This window comes from Rhea americana, unplaced genomic scaffold (genome assembly GCF_003343005.1).
Source record: "Rhea americana isolate MKP2758 unplaced genomic scaffold, rheAme1 scaffold_409, whole genome shotgun sequence".
NCBI lineage: Eukaryota > Metazoa > Chordata > Aves > Rheiformes > Rheidae > Rhea > Rhea americana.
This window is the reverse complement of record NW_028186545.1, coordinates 307270-316088: the sequence shown is the minus strand read 5'-3', so window position 1 is coordinate 316088 and position 8819 is coordinate 307270.

Sequence of the window (8819 nt, the reverse complement as noted above, 5' to 3'; positions counted from 1 at the left end):
CCACAAAACAGCTGGACCTTTTTGCATATTTATCCTGCATGAGACACAGCCATTATGCAAAAAATTCAATGACATTTAGGAATCCCACTAAACCATCACCTACTGCCTTTGTGACTTACAGAACAGTGCTGTCAGAGTAAACCCTCCAGGCAGAAAGTCAATAGTTTAGGAGAATACAAGTACAGCTATGACTAAAGCATTTTCCATCTGGAAAGCCCCCCAGAGCAAATACATCAAGTTATTTACTCTGAGTTGGCATTGTATAGGGTTCTTCTCAGGTGTGTATATGAGCATTTATGTGAGGGGACTTACTCTAGTTCTACTCTTTATCACCTAGGATTTWAGGAATGATAATTTTGTGGGTTTGGATATTTCTGAAATACACTGGTCATAATGCAGGATGACTTTCACTGATTAGAGTCGGTCCTTATTTTCTTCCTAATAAGTGAGAGCTCTGTCACTTTTGAGTGCTTTCTAAGGGCTTTCTTTGGAGTGGGGACAACGCTGTATTCCTGAGCTTACTAATAAATCTAACAAGTGCAGGCTATGTCCTGTGCTCCCAGGAAAGGGATTTACAGCTACCTCTGTCCCTATGGAGATGTTTTGCCAAGGAAGTTCCTTCACAACATAACCTTCTTGCCCATCCTTCAGGCTGTGAGTATGCTTGAAGTTACACATGCTACTAATGATTTCAGTGCATTTTGGTCTCCTTCACTTAAAATTCCTCAGCTGTTTAGACACAATCCCCTGTATCTACTCACTCTGACCTTTAGCTCAGATCARCTTTTGGGGTCATAGGCCAGATCCTCCATGGACCAGGAAGCTCTCACTATGCTCTTCTGAGGGGGRTGTTGCATTTGCCCAACATCTTTCCACTGAAGGAATGTCAGTGCCAGGATTATTTTCAGATTTTCTTTCCCTATATCCCTCCCTTTTTTTGAGGGCTTACATTTCTTTGGGCTCAATATCCATCTGATATCTACACATTCATGGCTAGTCTTTCTGAAGTGCTCCCATTGTATAATAGAAAGTTCATCTCTATTGCACGCACACACAAACAAGAGAGGCCCATTAACAACAACAACAACAGGTTAAGTATGAAAACGTAACTATGCAAAAAAAAAAAAAAAAAAAAAAAAAGACTTTCCTTTCAAAGCAGAAAAGAATGGGGGAGGGGACAAGGAAGAGGAAATATTTTGCCCGTCTAAAGCCCATTTCTACTTGTTACACATTTTAAAAGCCATTGCATTAAAAAAAAAAATAAAGTAAATAAATCCCCAAATCTWACACAGTATTCTGGGGTCATACATATACATCAACAAGTTACCTAAGTAGCAACTTAAGCTTTCCACTGCCAACACAGACTTTGGTGCAACTCACTTTCCCTTTCTCTCTCCCCAGTTTGGAAGAATTGATTACTAAAAACTGCTAAAATGTCAGTTATGCCTTCGCAATGACTTTTCTCAGAGGCCTAAAACCTTCACCATCTCTGCTGCTAGAATAACTTCTCACCTCTTACAGGACTGATATGGTTTATGTGTAGGTTCTGGCCACTTGTGTCATGCCACTGCCTAATTGCATACTTCTCTACTGGTTACACAGCAGAAGAGGGAAACATCTCCTGATTTCTAACTAGGGGTTCAACCAAGCTATTTTGAGGAACATCACCTAAAAATACAGCCTGTGACCTAAACAAGTGTCATAAAAATCCAGGAACTTTCTCCTTCATGTAGCTTCACCAACCATATGGATTAATGGCTTATCTTTTGCAGCTGTTGCTAAAGGGTTTAGCTTTGTGTTTGGTCTCTTACTGCCTCTCAGAAACATTCACAAAAAGGAAGAGGTATGAATCCTTTCTAAGTTTGGATTTTTAGCTGCTAAGATCTCCACAAACCATTTCATAACAGCTCTGAACCACTCCCTACCTCTCCCTTACTGGAAGTCTGCCATAGCAGCTATGATTCCTACCTTAAGGATAGAGAGGGAAAACAGCCAGATCATCTTGTTCTCTCCAAGCCAGGGTCTCAAAAATATGTGTTTCTGTAGCCCACATTTGACTGGAAAATTTTCACAGGCTTAGTTTGTGGAATACTTGACCTCCCTGAACTTCCCTCCACACCTTCTTCCCTGCTCAAGTTTCATGCTCAAGCCTTAAACATGAATATCTATCTGTGGCCTCTTAGGCCATTGCCACTGTTGAGAATCAAATACACTATGCAGTTTCAAGTCCACTAGTCTTAGATCAGCATCCCACTTTCCTACCCGTTTCAAAGATCCTGCTGTTTTAGCACTTCTCAAAGCACATGGGAGGTAGAGAGCAACTGCATTAAACCCTCAATGAATGAGCACACATGATACTGTTTGACTGCTGCTCCTTATGTAGAGGAGTACGTGCTCATTGCTCAGTTACCCTTAGGTAACTGAGAGGGGACCTCTCATTGAGCAACARTCCCTCCTATGGTGCTCTCTGCTGAAAGCAATCCCTGTCTTTCTGGGGACAGCTTMTTTTCGCTAGAGCATCCTCTAGCTTTGATCTGCCCTGCGTAGCTGGTTGAGTGCCATCAGGACTAGTTCYGGGCTGGCTATGCCAGTATTCCTAGGGGAAAGATTCATGCTTGAAGCACCCTCTAGAGTGCAGCATGAGCAATCCACCATCCATCCCTGCAGTGAAGCCATCAGTCAGACAAGGTAACTCAGGGCCTCCCCAAAAGCCTCTCAACGCACATCAAAGGGCAGGTGCAATTTGCAGTCAGCCTGAGCTTGGCGTTGACCTCTGGCAGGTGAGCTGGAGCACAGAGCAAACCTAGCCCTGAACTAGCAGGTGCAACACAGACATAACCATTGCATCTCTCAGGGCAACAATATCCCCAATAAACAGCAAGCAAGCACCAAAGCAGCAATAACGCACATTACCATTGCTAATCCTGCTCCACCTTTCTTCAGTCTCCTCTCTCTCCAGTGTGCAGAAAGCAGGGCTCATACACTGTAGCATGTGCTAGACATATGTTCCCCCCCCCCTCCCAAAAAAAAAAAAAAAAAAAAAGCCTTAGTTGCTTCTGAATACTCCTTTACCAGAGCAGAGGGGCACCCTGTCCACTCGGGCAGCCTTCTGTGTTTGTGCCTGCATACACCACTTCATTCCTTTTCCATAGTCTCCTAATGAAGCTTTCCTTCTGCCCGGTTTCAGGGGAGGCCTCCTCCCACAGCTACCTCCCTGATGCCACAGGTGAGGTTAACACCCCTTGTTAGCAAGTGTCAGTTAACCATGTGAGTCTCAGTATAGAGTGTTTTTTTCAGCTCTCACCACACCAGGTATGGATAGAAAAATAAACCACCTATCTTTCTCCAAGTAGAAGTTTTTATATATGTGTATATATATATATATATATTTATATATACATATATATGTCCAAGCAGACTTTGTTACATAAAATTCTTTCCATCAGTGGAAAAAAAAAAGAAAAAGAAAAGAGAAAAGAAAAAAAGGCATGAAGGAAAACAACAGAATGCAATTTATCAAATGTGCCTGGTAGGAATATCTTATGATTTAAAGTCTTGGCGCATCAAGCAACACAGGCAAGTGCTTTAGCTCTAATTGTCTGAATTACCCATYTATTTTAAGTGAAGCCTGGGAGACCAGTCACATGCTGAAGTTAGGCATGTGTTTAAGTGCCTTSCTGAATCGGGGCCAAAGTTTACCTAGAAGAAAAAGGCATAATTTGTATAAACATRAAAAGCATATCTTGGCCATTTTCTTTTCCATAAGGCATGGAAATAAGGAACAAATCAACAGTAAATTAGCTAGAAATTAACATTTGGATTCAGATTTCATAAAGTAGCCCATCTGGTTGATAACAAAGTGGGATTTATTGCATACTCTAACTGTGTATATGGGCATCTATTAAGTGATTAGTGAAAGGAATTGCTCTCTCCCCCTCCGAATGCCTCATTTCCTGTTTTAATTTCATAATGGACAGTTTGAATTTTCTATTAACAATAATGGGAACTGTTTTCTCTCGTGGGATTTTGCTCCATTGCATTTGGTAAATGAACATATGAGAAGCAAACAGTCTTTAGAAAAAGATTGATAGCGCAGCCCTATGCATAATCTGCTGTGGTGGGCACAGGAATTTTACAAAGAGCAACTGTCTGCCTTAACAGTGAAGATTTTCAGTTTACCCTGAAGGACAATAAAGTATTTATAAAAAGACACTCTTCAATATTAATGAAATGACTTACAGTAAATTCACTGAAAGCTCGGCCGAGCCCCCAGACATCTGACAGTGACGTTAGGCAGTGAGGCTCCATGAAGCTATGCCAGCTTTGGGTCCTCTCCAAGAAGCTGCAGGTGCTTGCTGCCTTCAGGATCACCCCCTTGCTCAGCTCCTGCTAACACCAAGGGAACACAAAGCTGCTTCTTCATGTTGCACCTTCGCTAGGCAGGCTGGTGGACGCAGAGTCCCTTTCTGGGGCTGCAGCCCAAGCTTTATAGCCTAACCCAAAATACTGTTGTATAAGTTGACAGAAAGGCAACATCCACTCTCCTGGGACCCAAGAATCCTTCTAGGTTGGGGATCAATGGAAGGAAACGTGTGCCACTTGTTCTGGTACAGAAAAGCAAACATAGTTCTTAGCACATCCTTTGTACGTTCTTGTTTACTCATCATGAGAGTTCAGCTAGCGGTGCTAAGCATATGAGTGAGAAATTAAGCAGCCATGTGTTTCTCAAGGCGGCTAGAATATTCATACTTAGTAACTGCTTGAGTCCACATAGTTACAGGCTGTGGAAGAGATACATGCATAATTAAACAGTAGTATCTTTCAATATATTGTAATGTCACATTCATCTCCTTACATTCTTTGACCTACTGAAGCATCACTTCTTTTTTTTCTTTCAGTTAGAATATAGGCAGAAATAACACTAATTGGACTTAAGGCTAGACCTGCAAGAGGACTCTGGGAATGCCCAAGAGCCAGCATGTGAGGAGACGAGCTGCCCCAACACAACGTGGGGCAACTCTAGGATGTCCCAGTGCCTCTCTGCTGGGGTTGGGCACAGAGTCAGTGGCTGGATTTTCAGCAGCATCTCTACCAAAGGCGCCTTGTAAGAGTAGGTGCAGTGAGACTAGTCAAGTATGGCTAAACACCCCTGAAGGGGGGCATTGGCTTGGGATCAGCAAAGGTACACCTTGCAGGTGAGTTGGTTCATTTTAGTGTTGCAGAAAGATTTATTTCAAAAATAGGATGTGCCTAGAAGGAAGAGCCTAGCGCTTTACTCTATTTATAGATCATGCATACAGCTAGAACATGTGTCCCCATGAGGACAGGGCTTCTGGGTAGACTTGTTCTTCTGTGCTGAATCCATTTCCAATCTTCCCAGTAATCCATCTCCAATCTTCTCAGTGTCTTATGACAGGACCCTCAGAAGTACGTGAGGAAGCAGGTTCCCAATTGCTGCACTTCCCAATGGCTGGAGCCACTGAGTTGGGCAAGCCATGAAGCAGTAGCCTCAGAGAYGGCTCCTATGTGGGCAGATGTTTCAAACCACCACAGACAGGCCACTAGATGAACAGGGTAGGGGTTCAAGGCACTGTGTTGACATAGCTTTTCCAGAGAGGGCCCCGAAACTGTGTTGCTGGGGAGGATGTGAGGTAAAAATCCAAGTAGAAAAAAAGTGTAGATTGCTTGGAAACATTCTTCAGATGTCTGTAAGAAGCCTTCTCCTACCTAGGAAGTATTTTAACAGTCTAATTTCTTACATGCTGTTCTAAGAACTATTTCATTTTTTTCAAATCCTCTCTCCACCCAACTGTTCTTAAAACAGTTACACCAAGACCTAATGGTATTTTTTTACTGTAAGGCCAGGTAGGTGAATCCAGAAGTTTGTTACAGATTTTTATTGTCAGAGCAGTAGTTTAGGTTGTGTGCTCTTAAAACAAATAAAAAAATCAACTTGTGCTGTCCTTGCGATTTATTACTACATAATATGTAGCAAGATTAATTTCAGTAGTGTTCCTTTTGGAAGAGAGCACTTTCTTTAATGTAACCAAAGGAGAGTAATGAGATGAGCAGTTTAGCACTGTGAAGAGGTGAGACATCCCCCTCTTCCAACATTCCAACACCTCCTCCCTTCTTTTTTTTTTCTTTTTTTTTCCTTTTTTTTTTTAATTTTTTTTTGCTTTAGAAGCTTAGCATAGTAATATGAAGCAGCATAGCTGAAGACCTGATCTTATTACAGGAAGTGGTAGAGGGACCAACATTGCTCTGCTGCAGGAACATAAGAGGGATTGCTGAAATACAATACCTGAAGCAAATGAGTCAATGGAGAAAGGAGGCAAGGGTATCTATCTTTAGTTGTGTTTTTCAGGGTATCTCCATATGCTAATGCCTTGTTGTTAAAATGGAGCCTAACTGTTCAATATAGGAGAGGAAACTCACTCATTTTAAGAGCAGAGTAGCTAAAGCTCATCCCTTGTAAAAGTATTACTCCATGCCCTTCTTTCCTCTGAGGTCCTGGAGTAGGAACCACACTAAGCACCAGGGCCCAGAGACATTTAAGTGGGACCCAAGTAGAGCCTCTCACTGCTGCAGCTGGTGGCAGGCCCTCACCAGCCAAGTGGCCTCTAAGGAGAGGTCATTTCCTGGTGGTTTTCTGGCTGACCAGGGGACCCAAGAAGGCTGCCAACAGACTGTAAGTTGGTGGGGCAAGCTCATCATGGCACTACCAGATGCTGAGATCTCAGTCTTTGCTGATAAAGTGAGACCTCTCCACCCCCCATCAGCTCCTACCTTGTTAGACCTTTGTCCAAGCCCTCTTGTAATTATTATTTAGCCTAGTAAAAATGTGTCTGGCTGTAATGCTTGACCTACCCTGCTCCTAGGCACAATTCCTGATACCGCTGAACAGGCAGTGAACTGAGCCGCTCCAGGGAGGTATCATGGAGCCAGAGAGGGAGGTTGATGAGATGATCTCCAGAGGTCCAGAGGTCCCTTCCTACCTTATCCATTCTGTGAGGTATCGCAGCTTGGGCACAACGGGCCAGAGTGTGTGTCTGCAGCTGTAGGTGTCCCAGGGTGAGACAGATGGAGGGTAGAGGGTGAGGGAGGGAAAGACAGTTGAGAYACCTGGAAAGGGTGGAAGATGAAGGTGGAGAGGGACACACATATTGATGGTGAGAGGAAAAAGGGCTGGCAAGGAGTTTCAGAAATGTAAGAAAACAAAGATTTTTTTTTTTCAACTGGAAAGAGAACAAAACCAGAGGTGTTTGTTAGTGCCTGAGGAGAGGGGTGCTTGTAGGAGATGAAAGAAGCAGGCAGCCATGAATAAGTGCTGCTCAGTTCACTTCACTTGCTGCTTTAAGAAGGAGGATTAAGCAGTCAGGGTGAAGAAACACGAAGGAGCTGAGGAGCAGGTAGTTAGAAGAGATGCCTTCTGCTCACTGTGCAATAACTAGAGGAAGTGGTCAAACAGGCCAGATCCCTATTGAGCCTTGGCTTGTCAGGCTCAAATTTTAAAAAATGAGAGTGTTCTTGTGGCTGTGAAACCAAGTCAGCTCCAGTGCTCCCCCTCCTTGGTTTCATATGCTGAAAACTGGAGCCACATAGCGGAGCTCTGGTGGTTGCTGAAGCAAAGATCAGGCCATAGGGTTTTAGTCTGCTGTAGAGGGTACAAGTAAGAAACCTCAGCCTCTTACCTACATAAATGCCCGAAACCCGACAGCCCCGAGCCCTGTAGCCCCTCAGCTCTCCACCCCAGATATTCACTGGGGTGACCTTGAAGCTGTGAACACCCCCCGGCCTTGGCTGCCCCATTGCTTCCTGCCATGGTAGCRCAGAGGCCACCTTTGTGAATGCCATGGTTGGGTCAGCTACTGCTACACCAAGGAGAGCACCCCAAGAGGGAAGGAGGCACTAAGCGGTGTTCCCAGATCACCCCAAAATTACCTCTTCACTGCCTTCTGCCAAGCSATCTTGTGACCATGCCAAGCCTGGCACTGCTAGAGTAAGCCAGCAGCCAGAGCAGGCAGCAGTTAGCACAGAAATCACCCTTTTTGTTTTGGAAAACARTAAGGCAAATAATTTTTTTTAAATTACACTTAAGTTCTTTAAAACCTTTGGGTACCCTGATGCCGAGCATCAGTGACTAAATAAAGAGASAAATTTGCGCCATGACCTGTTTTTTCTTTTTTTCCTTTTTTTTTTTCCCTGAGGATAGCCAAAAGATCTTGCTCATGAAAGACAGTGGAGAAAGCACRAAGGAGGATAAATGGCTCTCCACTCGACAAGTGGCATAATAAGTGCATGAAACAGTAATAATCCACATGGCTTTCCCACCTTACTGCTGTGCCAGATACTCTGATGGCAGTGCTGTATGGTTGTTGGTGTTGTATACAATACTCACTGTAGAAACACTCATTAAAAATATATATATATATAATTAATATTAAATTGAATTTGTGTATGTGTACACATATATATGTGGGTGTGGGTGTATACATACATACATACACACATATATATATACACACATATATATATATATATATAGTTTTAAAATAAACTAAGAAGGCAAATATTGTTTCAGTGCAGTGCTTGGCGGTCAGGTCATCTAGTTGTTCTTTTTCTCTATATTACTTTTCTTCCTTTTCTCCTGACCATTGCAGACACCAAAGCCTGGAGAGAGGACATCTCATATACCATATGTGCTATTGGGAACAAATAAAACATAGCTGCAATGGTCAGAGTTTTCAAAAACAGCTGAGTGACATAATAGGATGCAGTTTTAGCGCCACAGCTAAGCTGACCTAATGCCTAGCTTC